At 42.8% G+C, this 14,467-nt stretch overlaps 1 protein-coding gene and 1 pseudogene across 37 annotated transcripts in view; one reads left to right on the top strand and one right to left on the bottom strand.

The window, feature by feature from the left end:
- The window catches only part of MAP4K4 (mitogen-activated protein kinase kinase kinase kinase 4), a 193,921-nt gene that overhangs the window by 21,409 nt on the left and 158,045 nt on the right, over positions 1-14,467 (top strand). The gene's annotated exons all lie outside the window — the stretch shown is intronic.
- LOC101001944 lies at positions 8,052-8,550 on the bottom strand (annotated as a pseudogene). The gene has a single exon (XR_636746.3). The product of XR_636746.3 is annotated as a protein S100-A11 pseudogene (transcript).

The following is a 14,467-nucleotide window of genomic DNA, read 5'->3' as shown; positions in this document are numbered from 1 at the left end:
AGTGGGAAGACGGGGAGTGTGGATGGCTTAAGGGGGGATTGAGAGGCAAAGGAGGTGCTGAGAGGAGCAGAAGTTGCCAGTCCTGAAGCTTTCCTTTTTCTCGACTTTTCTGTGTCTTCCTCAGAGCCTCTCATACTTTAATGTGCACTCAGTCATCTTGGGAGCTTGTGAAAATGCAGATTCTGATTCGCTGGGTCTGGGATTCTGCATTTCCGATACGCTTCCCCAGTGATGCTACTGTAATTCCATACTTCGAATAATAAGGAGTAGTAGGGCGAAGAAGTTAGCGTGGGAAGTGTTGGTAGTTCACTGGAACACAGCTGCTAGGGTGGGTTATTTGGACTAGGGTTATGTCTTATCCATGTGGTGTAAAGTGTCTCGGCTATCTGTACATTCAAATCGATGATTTTGTGAACAGCTGATAACTTTCAGTTGGGACTGTAGTCTTTCTGAGGCTCACAGGATGTTGATGTAGGAAGGGGTGTTAGAGAATGTGCAGCTCAACCCCTTAGCTTACGGAGAGTGAGGGACTTTGTGGCCTACGCAGAGCTAGGTTCGCAGATCTGGCCTCTTTTATGCTTTCACTCTCCGTCTGTCTGGGTTGGGTTGGAAGGCAGTGTAGTGAAGTGCTACTGTCTTCCCCCCTACTATTTGATGATTTGGTGACATGACAAGGTCATAAATGGATTATGATTCTCAAATTCCATTTCATTTTGTAGTACATTTCCTAAACAAAAGTAAGTGTTTGAGAGAGTGAATGAATAAAAGGGCTGGTTTCTGGGTGAGGTGGCTCACAGAGTGGGTCAGAGGCCAGGACTGCCCCTAAGCCGTGGCAGTAAGTTTCTAGTGAAAATAGATGACAGCCATTGTGGTGTTTTGGAGAAGGCAGCAGACCCAGACAGTGGCAGGCTTTCAGGCAACAGCTGTGTTTTGAGGCCCCAGGAAAGAGGGGGAAAGTGGGCAGGTATAAGTACAATCAGGGAGAAACTGGGGACAGACTTTTAGATAAGCTTTTTGGTTCTTGATTATGTGGTCTCTCTTGCACCTAGGAAAGCAGACAGTAAAAAGTGTCATTGTTGGAATAGGAAATTCAAGTGCCTGATTGTGAGAATAAGAGTTCAAAAAGGGGGCCGGGCGTGGTGGCTCACGGCTGTAATCCTAGCACTTTGGGAGGTCGATACGGGCGGATCACAAGGTCAGAAGTTCAAGACCAGCCTGGCCAATATGGTGAAACCCTGTCTCTACTAAAAATACAAAAATTAGCAGGGCATGGTAGCGGGCGCCTGTAGTCCCAGCTACTTGGGAGACTGAGGCAGGAGAATTGCTTGAACCCGGGAGGCAGAGGTTGCAGTGAGCCGAGATCACGCCACTGCACTCCAGCCTGGGCGACAGAGTGAGACTCGGTCTCCAAGAAAAAAAAAAAAGAGTTCAAAACAGGAGAGAACAGTGGATGGAAGGTAGGAAGAGTTTGAAGCTTTAAAATACTGTTGAGAAAGAAACAAGGGAAAAAAATCAGTCTGGACAGAGATTTGTACAGCACAGTTGTACTTAAGTGTTTGTGTTTTTTGGGGCAGTGGGTAAGGTCAGTGTTGTTGTTGTTGTTGTTTTTTTTTGAGACTCCTGTCACCCAGGCTGGTGTGCGGTGGCGTGACCTTGGCCTGCTGCAGCCTCCACCTCCCAGGTTCAAGCGATTCTCCTCCCTCAGTTTCCTGAGTCGCCGGGATTACAGGCTGCCACCACCACACCTGGCTAAATTTTTTGTATTTTTAGTAGAGATGAGGTTTCACCATGTTGGCCAGGCTCTATTTGAACTCATAAAGGTCAGTGGTTTTTATGTTGAAGTCTTGGGACTATAGAATGATAGTTCTGGAAGGAACTTCAGAGAGCCTCTGTGCATCTCCCATGTTTTTCCTAGAGAAACCTCCAAGGACCCAGTGAGGTGGAGGGACTGACTGGCTAAAAGATATGTCAGCATATAGCAGACTGCCAAATGAACCTTCACATTTTTGCCTCAAATGATTTGAGGACACTCTGGGTTTCTCTCATCTTACTCATTAAAACAAAATACAACACTTTTACTGAGCGCCCTTTATGAGCGGGCACTGATCTTTTCATCATTTTTCTTTGATTTTTAGATTGTGCTTTCTGAAAATTCACATATTCAAGTTAAGTAATCTTTTGTTACTGTTTCCTTGATGGGGAATAATTACTAGATCTAGCTTTTGTAGGTCTTAATTTGGAAAACCAAGTTGAATTATTGCTGAATTTTTGGTTTAGGCACAGTTGATAACATTTTGCATTTTGTTGCATCAGGTCAGTCTTTAGAGAATAACATTTTTAATACTTCATTTTTCCTATGAGTCACATTAATAAAAACCACATTTAAAATTTTGTCCTTTCAAAGCACTGTACTGTGGCTGAATTGCATTTAGTGCTACTCATAGGATTTTTACTAGCATTAATTCAGATCTTCCAGTTATTTGAAAGTAGAGAAATAACATTCCCGTTTTGCAAATATGCCTTTACAATTTAATTTCCACTATAGAACATGTCAGTAGACTCTGAGGTTTAAAAAATAGGATGAAAACTGATACTAGTAATTGTCAATACATCATACAAGACATTGATACAGAGATAATACCTTAAAGCAGACTTGATAATTCAAAATCCACTTCTGAATGGCTTTGGAGAGGTGCAGTTTTTTTCTCTGGGGCATTTTGAGAAACTATTTCCAAAGAGGAGATTGCCTGAGTTTTGTGAAGAAGGGATAGCTGATTGGGCAGGACAAAAAGACCAGAGGAAATAGCCTGTCTGAAATATCTTTGAGTAGCGTGTTAAGGGTTGGGTAGTATATTGCTTTTTTTTTTTTCTTTTTTTTTGAGATAAGAGTGTCGCTCTGTCGCCCAGGCTGGAGTGCAGTGGCGCGATCTCAGCTCACTGCAGCCTCTGCCTCCCGGGTTAAAGCGATTCTCCTGCCTCAGCCTCCTGAGTAGCTGGGATTACAGGCACATGCCACCATGCCCAGCTAATTTTTGTATGTTTAGTAGAGACTGAGTTTTATCATGTTGGTCAGGCTGGTGTTGAACTCCTGACCTCGTGATCCACCTGCCTTGGCCACCCAAAGTGCTGGGATTATTACAGGCATGAGTCACTGGTGCCCGGCCCCTGCTTTTTGTTTTTCCTAAAGCCTTTCGACCCACCTGCTCAGAAGGAGGTGGTAATTGGTTGAGAATTCAAGAATTGTTTCAAAGCAAGGGTGTGTTTTCCCTAGCAAATATAGTATTTAGAGCAGAGCCCCTGCAAATCCCCTAAACCCAGTAAAAGCCAGCAAGACAATAAGCCCATCTTCAGCTGATAGCAACTTCTTTGGCTAGTCGTATTCCCTGACTCGTGCTGCACCCGATGAACAGAGTGCCTGCTGAGACCTTCCTGTGGGCCTTGAACCTGACCGTTGTTTACAATAGAGGAAGACGGAGTGAGAAATCTGTAGGAAAAGCGTGGCAGAGGCTCTCAGCTCTGGTGCATCTTAGTATATCTTGGGGAGCTTTAAAGTCTCACTCTAAAGCAGAGAGTCCTAACCATGTCTGTAATTTGCAGTCACTTGAGGAAAGAAAAAGATCGATGCCTTTGCTGCAACCCCAGGATTGGGTATTGGGGTTTTCAAAACCTTATGGATTATTCTGATGTGCATTTGAGCTTTTAAACCATTGAGTTAGGACAATATCTGTCTACTGGAATTGGCCAGTTTTGGCCCTGCAACTCCGATGAAGGGTGAATTTGAAAGTTTTGTGTGCATTTTTCTCTTGTTTTGTTTCTTTTACCTTCATTTATGATAGCCCAATTTTGGGAAACAGATTCGGTTCCTTGTGGGAATTTGCTTCTTAGCTAGTTTTATATTTGAGAGGAGTAAATAAAGGTCTGCGTCTTTCTTTTCTTTCCCTCATTCTCCCATCCCCACCATGGAAAGATCGTGAGTTACAGTTGATTTTCTGATTAGCTTAAAGCTTTCAACTAGGATTACATTGGAAGTTCTTCCTTTGAGAGTGTATTGTTTTCAGTTTGTAAAGCCCTTATCTCATAAATACAACTTTACACGTAACTTTGCTAGAGGACGCTTTTTAAAGGATGCCTGTATTGTTTTTGGAGGAAGTGGCTTCAGAAGGCTAAGGACTAAAATTTTGGTTTCAGAATTTATTTCCTATCTATGTTCTCTATATTGTATGGAATCACTCATAGTTGAGTTGAACTTGCAGCCATCAAACATTGGCATTGTAGTAGCAGTATACGGCATCTGTATTAGTCAGTTCTCCTACTGCTGTAAAGAACTCCCTGAGACTGGGCAATTTAGAAAAGAGGTTGAATTGACTCACAGTTCCATATGGCTGGGGAGGCCTCGGGAAACTTACCATCATGGCGAAAGGCAAAAAGGAAGCCAGACATCTCCTTCACAAGGCGTCAGGAGGGAGAATGAATGCAGGAGGAACTGCCAAACACTTAAAAACCGCCGGATCTTGTGAGAACTCACTCTCACGAGAACAGCATGTGGGAAACACTGTTATGATTCAGTTACCTCCACCTTGTCTCTTCCTTGAGGTTTATGGGGATTACAGTTCAAGATGAGATTTTGGGTGAGGACACAGGCAAACCATGTCAGCATCTTATTGAGGATGTTCCCCTCCTTTTTGCATATAATGCAAACATCTCATTGTATAAACTAATATGCTAGTAATGTATTGTAAATATTTGTACTAAGTATAGGAGAGAGTTGCAGAAGATGTTTAGATGCATATCTTACATGGTAAGGGTAAGAAAAATAGGCTTTGGATAAGCACAGAAGGTAGATAAAGTAGGTTATAATATGCTTTTTGCCCAACCTCTGGAGAACTGTGAGAGTCACTGTTTATCTTCTGTTGGGTTTGGCTTAAGAAAGCCTCTCCCCTTGTGTAGCTTGTGTGCCTTGAGTGGCTGAGCTCCTGGGCCAGAATCCAGGTGAGTTCTCAGTAAGGATGGGTAAGACTAGAGGTTTCACCTTAAACAGCTTAGAAATGACTTTTGAAGGTTTGAAGCATTAACTGCTTGTTTTTAAATGCTTTTTGTTGCCAGCCTTGCTTTGTTTTTTACACTATGAGAGAGATTGAGAAGAAACCGTAAACTGGTCTGGTAGAGTTAAGTAACCCTAGAATTGGAGGAGGAGATTTTAGGTTAACTAGTCAAACTTCTTGTTTCAGTTCAGCACACCCTCTCACAGCATCTCATGCCAGTCTTTTGCCCTTTTGTCTTGCAAACTCCGAGTGACAGGGCCTCCTGGCCACCATTGTTTACTACATCATTCACAGTTAGGAAGGTCGGCTGACATTTTCTTCCCTGTAACTTCTGCTTTAGTAAGTGATGACTAGCCAGATAGTGAAGACCTCAATCATGTTTCCCCAAGGCTTCTTAGCTGTAGACTGAGCATCTTTAGTTTTTACTATGTTTGACACATCTTTTTTTTCTGTCTTACGTGGTATTTATGGATGTGCTTTAGTTTGATGATGACTTATTTAAAAACGGTGGTGCTTGGGGATGGACCCAGCATTCCAGCCAGCCAATCAGTGTGCAATGTCCTGTGCACTTGCTTGCCAGGTTCTGGTCACCGGAACAGCCCAAGATGACAGGTAAACAGGCAAAGCTGTGAGGTTAGTGAGTGGCAGTTTCTTAAGGGGCCAGGAGGAATTTCCCTCAGTAGTACCCTGGGAGGATTAGTGATCTTGAGCCAGATCATGTCATCTGTTTGGACCCTCAGGTTCCTTTTATACAAAAGAAGGGATGGGTCAGTATGGGCTCTCATTCCTTTTTAAAATGTTGAGTGCTTTCAAAAGGCGGCAGTTTCTGAAACCTCTATCTACTACAGGGATTTAGTAGAAGGTGATTGGGATTTATTGGGCTCCTGGTTCCACTCAAAGGCTAACACCAGACAGTGTTTTAGGTCTTCATTTGTCACTTGGTTTGGTATTTCTGCCACACTTTCCACATTCTGATTTCTCTCTTAGGAGGGAATGAAAACAGGATCAGCTTTGCCTTTAGAACTTAAGGAATATGTAGTTCTCTTCCACCTGTGGGTGATTCACCTTGAGAGATTACAAAACAAACTGATTCTAGTACTACTTCTACATAGATCTATGGATGAGGCCCAGAAATCTGTATTTTTTTTTTTTAAAGCTGGGAAGTGACTTCTTAGCCAGGTTTGGGAAGTATAGTTATGTGCACATAAGGATGTTTTAATCCATGATGGACCTAATATATGATGGTGGTCTTATAAGATTATAATATTGTGTTTTACTATATGTTTTCTGTGTTTAGGTACGTGTAGATACACAAATTGTAAACAGTACTCAGTTCATTGACATGCTGTGCAGGTTTGTAGCCTAGCAGCGATAGCTAGACCATGTAGCCTTGGTGTGGAGTAGGCCATACCATTGAGGATTGTGGAAGTACAGTCTAATGTGATGCTTCTTACATGGATGAAATTGCCTTTCACAGAACGTGTCCTCATCGTCAAGCAACACGTGACCGTACTAATTTTAAAAGTATTTGCTTCTTACAAATAGTGAAGTATTTTTAGATAGCATAATGTGTACCTAGAATTTGCTTCAGAATAGCTCAGTACAAGGAAAGAGGTATGGTTAGGAATAAAGATGAAATAGATGTAGCCATGCTTTCATAATTAGTCAAGCTATAGTGGTAGGTGCACAGGGTTCATTCTTCTACTGTCTACTTTTGTTGTGCTTGAAGTTTTCCAGACAAAAAGATAAGCAAAAAAAAAAAAAAAAAAAAAAGTATATTTTGCATTTTGAAACAATTTACTCTTGTCTATTGTGCTTATTCCATAATCACAAAAGGTAAATGGTAAGGTATGTACCATATTCATCTCATTTAAGACTGACATGAATTACCTCCCTTGGATAATCAAGACTTTTCCCTTGGCCTCCGTCTCGGCTCTGTGCAGTACACTTGAGCTGTTGGGTGAGTGGAATGTCATGATGGCCATCATTTTGGCTTCAAGTCTATAAGATAACATGAGACTAGACGTTCTCTCACACGATGCCCTGTGCCACAGTCAGCGTCTCATCAACATTTTTGAGGTGTGACAGGAGCACTCTGGTTGGTGCATGTGTGGCTGGTGACTTGAGGAGGAGCCAGGAGGCCCCATGGGCACATCGTGGTCTCACATGGCATGGTGCCCTCTTCAGGGCAGGCTCTGTAGTTGATGTGGTGGGTTCCGTCTCTTCCACATAAACCCACCTTGTCTTCCCCTTACAGCCTATTTTTTTGTGGTCACTTCATGTTTATTTTGGGAGAAGTCTGGATAAAAGCTGAGTGTTCTTATGAGTCTCCTGCATGTCTAGTGCCACCTGTGGGGGATCCTTTGTGTGGAGTGTCTTTTAGCCTCACCGCTTCCTCAGGTTGGGTATTGCTGCAAGAATGAATGTGAACTTTGGCTTGGGATAACTCATTTAGCTATTTCATCTCTTAGTCTTTGCTGTGAAGATAAACCAATCAAATTGATTTCTGTGTTAGTTGCAAATTTAAGAGTTTTGAAGCTGTTTGAACTATTAACTTTGAGAATTCAGAATTATAAAGGGTCTTCGCGCATATTTCTAGTAATGCAAGGACTTTTGCAGAGTTTTGATGACTGCTTCTGAATTAAGGTGGGTTTAAAAACTGATGTAAGCATCACTGTACTGTCACAGATTAAGTGGTCTGTCATGGGTGCTTAGACAGGTAAATGTGGACACTGTGCCACAGAGAACTGCCAGCCATTGATTTATGAGCCTTCTTTCTAACGTAGTATTTTAGTTTTGATTTTATTGTTGACTAAAAGTCCATTATATTAAAATATCAGCTAACATTTATGAATTATCTGAGTTAGCTGCAGGCCTTCGATGGTTAGTAAGTGGTCCTCAGTTTACTTTTCTCTCCTGAAGTTGGCCTAGTTTAGCTGATGCTTTATATTTCATTATCAAGACCTCAGATTTTACTTAGAACTAACTTTATTTTGGACTTAAAGAGTCTTTTTTTTTTTTTTTTCATGTTTTAAAAAAGTGACATTGTTTTATTACTATTGGCAGGTGGGGCCTGCATGAGGTGGTTGGTATGCTGGGCTCAGGGGATGTGTGGGCTATGGAGATGATGACAGAAAGGCTGGAAGGAAAGGGGATGGGTTTGAAGGCCAGGCCCAAGGGATCCTCAGATCCGCTTCTGGGAAGGGACAGCCTTGAGGAAGGAGTCATGGCAAGCCATAGCTAGGCCACTAATCAGATTAAGAAATTCTAAGAAATCTAGCTGTCCATCACTGTTGGTATCCAGTCTCTTCACCATGCGGTCAAGGACACCGGGGTCCTGGTTCTTTGTGAAGGCAGCCAGTTCTGTATTCATGAAGCTTAGGAACTCCGTCTTGGAGAGAATGTAGTTATAACCATCCTTTCCAGCATACTTCTGGAAAACAGCAATCAGGGACTCGAGGCACCGCTCAATTTCTGTAGGGCTGGAGACTTTTGCCATGTTGGAGCTGAGCGAGACGCGGGAGGCTGTGGCTGGGAGCGGCGCTGAGAGCTCTCGACTTAAAGAGTCTTAATGGAGAGGAGTGTAGAATATATTCCTTAAGCTACGTGGGAAAGAGCAAAATGTTTTGTCATTTGTTTGGCTGGATTGTTTGACATGAGATAGAAGAGGAATTCATTTTGACCCTCTCAGTCCTTTTTCTGTTGCTCTTAATAGAATACCCGAAACTGGGTAATTTATAAAGAGAAGGGATTTGTTTTTTACACTTGTGGAAGCTGAAACGTTCAAGAATAAGGGACCACATCTGGTGGGGGACTTTCTGGTTGATGGGGGCTCTCTTCAGAGTCCTGGTGCAGGGCATCACCTGGTGAGGGGGTGAGCATGCTAACTCATGTCTCTTTTCCTTTTGGCCACCAGGCCCACTCCCATGATTACCTATGAATCCATGAATGGGTTAACCCATTTATGATGACAGGGCCCTCATGGCCCAGTCACCTCTTAAAGGCCCCACCTCAATATTGCCACATTGGGGGATTACATTTCAATGTGAATTTTGAAGGAGACAGATATTCAAGCCATAACACCCTCTCATAGCTTTCTAATGAGTTTTCTAACATGTTTGGATGGTATACAGATGGTCTGTAGAAATGCAAACAGTGAAAACACTTAGCATTTACTCATGTAGTGCCATCTTCAGAAAGAAAAGAATTTGCTTCTGCAAAACTCAGTGGACTATATTTTAAAGCTGCTATGACAGTTTACAAAAAATATTATTTCCACAAATACTATTAATATCTCAAAATACCTAGAAGTATAAAGAACCTGTGATAGTCAGTGAGATTGTCTTTTGATTGTAATTGCAGAACTCCTTAAAGATGAAGCCATTTTTTTTCCGAAATAAAATGATCTTTTTCCAACACAGCTTACCAAGTAAATGGCCTGTGAGTCTGTTTTAGACTCTTAACATTTTTGGGGATAGTATATACAGGGTGATATAAAATGAAAGAGAAATAGGCAGTTGTCTCTTTATTTGGCATTAGCTCTCGTGTTAAAAACTATGAAACAGAAGGTGGTAATTGTCAGGCGCAGTGGCTCATGCCTGGAATCCCAGCACTTTGGGAGGCCGAGGCAGGCAGATCACTTGAGGTCAGGTGTTCAAGACCAGCCTGGTCTTGGTGAAACCCCGTCTCTACTATAAATACAAAAATCAGCCAGGCATGGTGGCACGAGCCTATAGTCCCGGCTACTCGGGAGGTTGAGACAGGAGGATCGATTGCTTGAACCCGGGATGCGGAGGTTGCAGTGAGCCGAGATCACGTCACCGCATTCCAGCCTAGGCAACAGAGTGAGACTGTCTTGAAAGAAGGTGGTAAGACCAAATAAGGAGCGCACTTAGGACTCCAGGGAGAAAATGTGTAGCATCAGAGAGTTAGAAGGTTGTCATGGTAAACTTGCTGTCATTAAATAACTGAGGAAACACCCAGGTTACGTCTTTAAGATTACAGCCTAAGTAATCTCCCGATTTCCCAGTCTAGAATGCTGTTGAAGCTGGATCCCAAAGTATAGATTGTCATAGCATATTTCTCTGCAGCATGCTAGCAAGATTTTTATCAGTGGTTCCTCTCGCCTGGGGGGCTTGTTAGACATAGATTACCGGACCCCATCTCGCAGTTTTTGGTCCAGTAGTTCTGAGGTAGGACTGAGAACCTGCTTTTCTAACAAATTATGGAGTGCTGCTGAGGCTACTTACTCGTCTGGAGACCACACTTTGAGATAATGTTTGTACATTTTAATCACCTGGGAAGCTTTCCTCTTAACATTTTATTATGAAAAATTTCAAACCTATAGTAAAGTTGAAAGGTGTAAAATGAATACCTACCTCCTAGATTTTATAGTAACATTTTTTTTTCTTTTGAGATGGAGTCTCGGTCTGTCACCCAGGCTGGGGTGCAGTGGTGCGACCACGGCTCACTGCAACTCTGCCTCACGGGTTCAAGCAATTCTTTTGCCTCAGCTTCCCGAGTAACTGGGACTATGGGCATGCACCACCATGCCTGGTTCATTTTTGTGTTTTTAGTACAGACGGGGTTTCACCATGTTGTCCAGGCTGGTCTCAAACTCCTGACCTCAAGTGATCCACTCACCTCTGCCTCACAAAGTGCTGGGATTACAGGCATGAGCCGCCGTGCCCAGCAAATCTCCTAGTTGATTTTAATGTGCAACATGTTTGGAGACTAGCTCTGGCTGCTCCTATATCTTGTAGTATATGAGAGAAACTGATTTATATTCAGAAACCTGGCAAAATTAAGAATAAAATCAATCTGTTGACATGAGGAAAAATTGGTGAGTATTGCACAAATGTTCAGCTTTCAGGAAATTGTGAAGATGTTAAGAATGAAACAGATGAAAGCAGAAGCAACTTAAGAGTTATGGCTCAGAAAATGATTAGAGAGAGAGAGAAGAAGGAGAGAGAGAGAGAGAGAGAGAGAGAGAGAGAGAGAGAGTGTGTGTGTGTGTGTGTATGTGTGTGTCCTGCTCCCACTCTCCCTCCCTATCCTTTTTTCCTGTAAGGCCTTCCCTGGAAATAATCTGCTTGATGTTGTGGAAGACATTATACTAAGAAAATATAATTTTTATTTAATATTCTGCTTACAATCTCTTTCCTTTATTTTTGCCAGCGTTTCACAAAGTAACAAAGTGGACAGTGCTTCTCTACTTGTAGGGTACAATCTATTTATGTGTAGTACAGCCAGTTTATTTGGTCAAGACTAGCATCTTTTAATTGCATAGAAAATAGAGCACATCACATGTGCTAAGAGTGTTTTGCGAAACCTTTATTTTGGTTAAAAATACGTGTTATAGGTGTCTTGGGTGTGGTTTTAACTGTGTTTTTTATTATAGGCTATAGTCAAAATAGTTTGAAAGCTACTGTACTGGGAGATGCTAGGTTCCTTTTAGTAAAAGTGAAGAATGGTTTTAAAAAATACACTTTGAAACAACTGAATAAACGTTTATTTTGAAATGGGATCCAGCCACATTGCCCACTGCTATCTGCAGTGTGATCCTCTTTTCGTTTTGTTCTAGTTTGGCTCAGGGCCTCACTGTGTCTACACCCCTCCAGGTAACTCCTCTTGCCCACATGTGTGTGAGGACCCACACCACCCGCTCCTTGATATGGCATTCCTTGTCTCCAAGCCAAAGGTCCTTCTCTGGTGAAATCCTGTTACAGTTCCTGTCTTCTCCATCTGACATACTCTGTTGGTACTCTGGATGTTTTCCTGTCTTGAGGGTTATCTTGACTAGCTTTGAGGGCAGGTTTTGTTCTTGGTGTTTCCTGCAACCCTCAGCACAACATCAGATGGTGTGTAAAGATGCCAAGAACCTGTCTTTGTGTCTCCTCCTGCAGCTCCATGGGGCCTTTGTGAGTGCCCCAGCATGAGACAGAACATCTTCTGGGGCAGCTAGAGTTGGTCCAGGGGCTCTCTCTTTAAGATGTGTCCGTGGACCTAGGATAGGGGAAAGGAAAGGCTTATTATAAAGTTTGGATTCTGCTTCATTTATGTACCTTGTATCTGAAACCTTTTTTCATATTCTTAGTCTTCTTTCTTTGAAATGGCTGTATGGCATTCTGTCAGGTTTCTGGAATAGTTGGTGGATGGTCTTTGGGGATTATATTCATGACTTAAAACTCCTTTCCTGCTTTGTGATATGATCATGAGTCTGGGGTGGAGAAGTTTGTAAATGGGGGCCAGCTCCCCACGACTGGAAACTGAAGGGCACACCTTCTGTCTTGCCCCGTTCCCCTTTTTGGGTTTGTGGTAGGGACAGTTTTTCAGGTTATATGTTGGTTATAGCAAAAGAAGGCAGAGGTCAGACTCATGGCTGGCTAGTGGCAGAGACGCCCGTGTTTAAGAAGGTTGGGTGGGGGAAGGAGCTGGTGCCCTGTTGTCCCGTGGGTCACTGTTGCAGATCACAGACGCCAGGTCACTAACTCCAGAGCTCTCGTGGGATGGATGCCCAGCAGCACTGGACGCATGTTCAGTATGGGGGTATTTCCGTCATCTCCAGAGCACATTCGCATGGCTTCAGTAGGGTTAAGCATACGTTTTTGAATTTTTCCCCTTAAGACTATTACAAATCCTTAAAACTTAATTCCTGTGAATCATTTTGACTTAGAAATACGTTGAGTAGTGGCTGGGCGCGGTGGCCATAATCCCAGCACTTTGGGAGGCCGAGGCGGGCGGATCCCAAGGTCAGGAGATCAAGACCATCTTGGCTAACACAGTTGAAACCACGTCTCTACAAAAAATACAAAAAAATTAGCCAGGCGTGGTGGCGGGCACCTGTAGTCCCAGCTACTCGGGAGGCTGAGACAGGAGAATAGCGAGAACCCAGGAGGCGGAGCTTGCAGTGAGCCGAGATTGCACCACTGTACTCTAGCCTGGGCGACAGAGTGAGACTTCGTCTCAAAAAAAAAAAAAAAGTTGGACTAGTGTATATTTACATTGGTTTGAATGTGACAGCAATTTTATTTTTTTTTTTGTTTTGTTTTTTGAGACAGAGTTTCATTCTGCTGCCCAGGCTGGAGTGCAGTGGCGCAATCTTGGCTCATTGCAACCTCTGCCCTCCGGATTCAAGTGATTCTCTTGCCTCAACCTCCCGAGTAGCTGCGATTACAGGCGCGTGCCAACACGCCTGACTCATTTTTGTATTTTTAGTAGAGATGGGGTTTCACTATGCTGGCCAGGCTGGTCTCGAACTCCTGACCTCAAGTGAACTGCCTGGCTTGGCCTTCCAAAGTGTTGGGATTAGAGGTGTGAGCCACTGCCACTGGCCGACAGTAATTTTGTAAAAATTATAAAGCAAAGAGCAGAGAATGATCTTGAAAAATGAAATGGGTTGGGTGTGGTGGCTCACACCTGTAATTCAAGCACTTTGGGAGGCCAAGATGGGCAGATTGCCAGAGCTTAGGAGTTTGAGACCAACCTGGGCAACATGATGAAACCCCGTCTCTACAAAAAAATACAAAAATTAGCTGGCGTCATGGTATATGCCAGCTACTGGAGGGCCTGAGGTGGGAGGATAGCTTGAGCTCAGGAGGTCAAGGCTACAGTGAGCTATGTTGGTGCCATTGCATTCCAGCCTGGGTGACAAAGGGAGACCCTGTCTGAAAAGGAGAAAAAAAAAAAAAGGTGGAGGGGAGGGGTAGGGGAAAATAAAAGGATTTTTGAAAATAAACCAGAATAATGCACCCTCTTCCTGTTTTTCATTCACTCAGGATTCCTTTTAAATGAGAAAGTTTTGGTTCCTGGATACTTTTTGGTTAGTGATACCTTTCTTCTCTCTTTTCAGAAATAACTAGGAAAATTGTTAAAAGTCCCATAATTTTGTGTGGATTTACCAATGTTGTGAACCTTTCCCTTAATTTTGAATTATTCTTCAGAATTGGGGAGGTGAAGCTGGTTCTGCAAGTTTTTGTAGTAACATGTATGTAAAATAGCACTGAAGGAGTAGGGACAGATTTTGATATAATTTATTATTATTTATAAACTCTGTGGGAGATGAAATGGGCTTCGAAAACCCACAGAAGTAGCTGGTGTGTAATTTACCATGGCTCTGGGACTGAAGTAACCCACACACCCTTCCTTCATAAACTTTCCAGAATTTATTTAGGTTATGCTGATTTTATTCCTTTGAGAACTGATTACCTCTCAGGAGTATAATCAAGATGGGCTTGTGTGGGGTGGGGCCAAAGGGAGAATGGCAGGCAAACATCTCAGAGAAAGTGGTTTTACCATCTTGAGGTGAGTAATCTTTAAAGTTTTAGCTGCTGTAAAATGGGATGCTATAAAATTGGGGGGAGTTTTCCTTCTACCTGGTTTCGTTCCCCCATCCCCTAGCCCCATGCAACTGCATTTCCCCTCTT

This window comes from Papio anubis, chromosome 14 (genome assembly GCF_008728515.1).
Source record: "Papio anubis isolate 15944 chromosome 14, Panubis1.0, whole genome shotgun sequence".
In the NCBI taxonomy this organism is placed as follows: domain Eukaryota; kingdom Metazoa; phylum Chordata; class Mammalia; order Primates; family Cercopithecidae; genus Papio; species Papio anubis.
The sequence above is the reverse complement of the archived record's forward strand: the minus strand, read 5'-3'. Positions and strand labels throughout refer to the sequence as shown.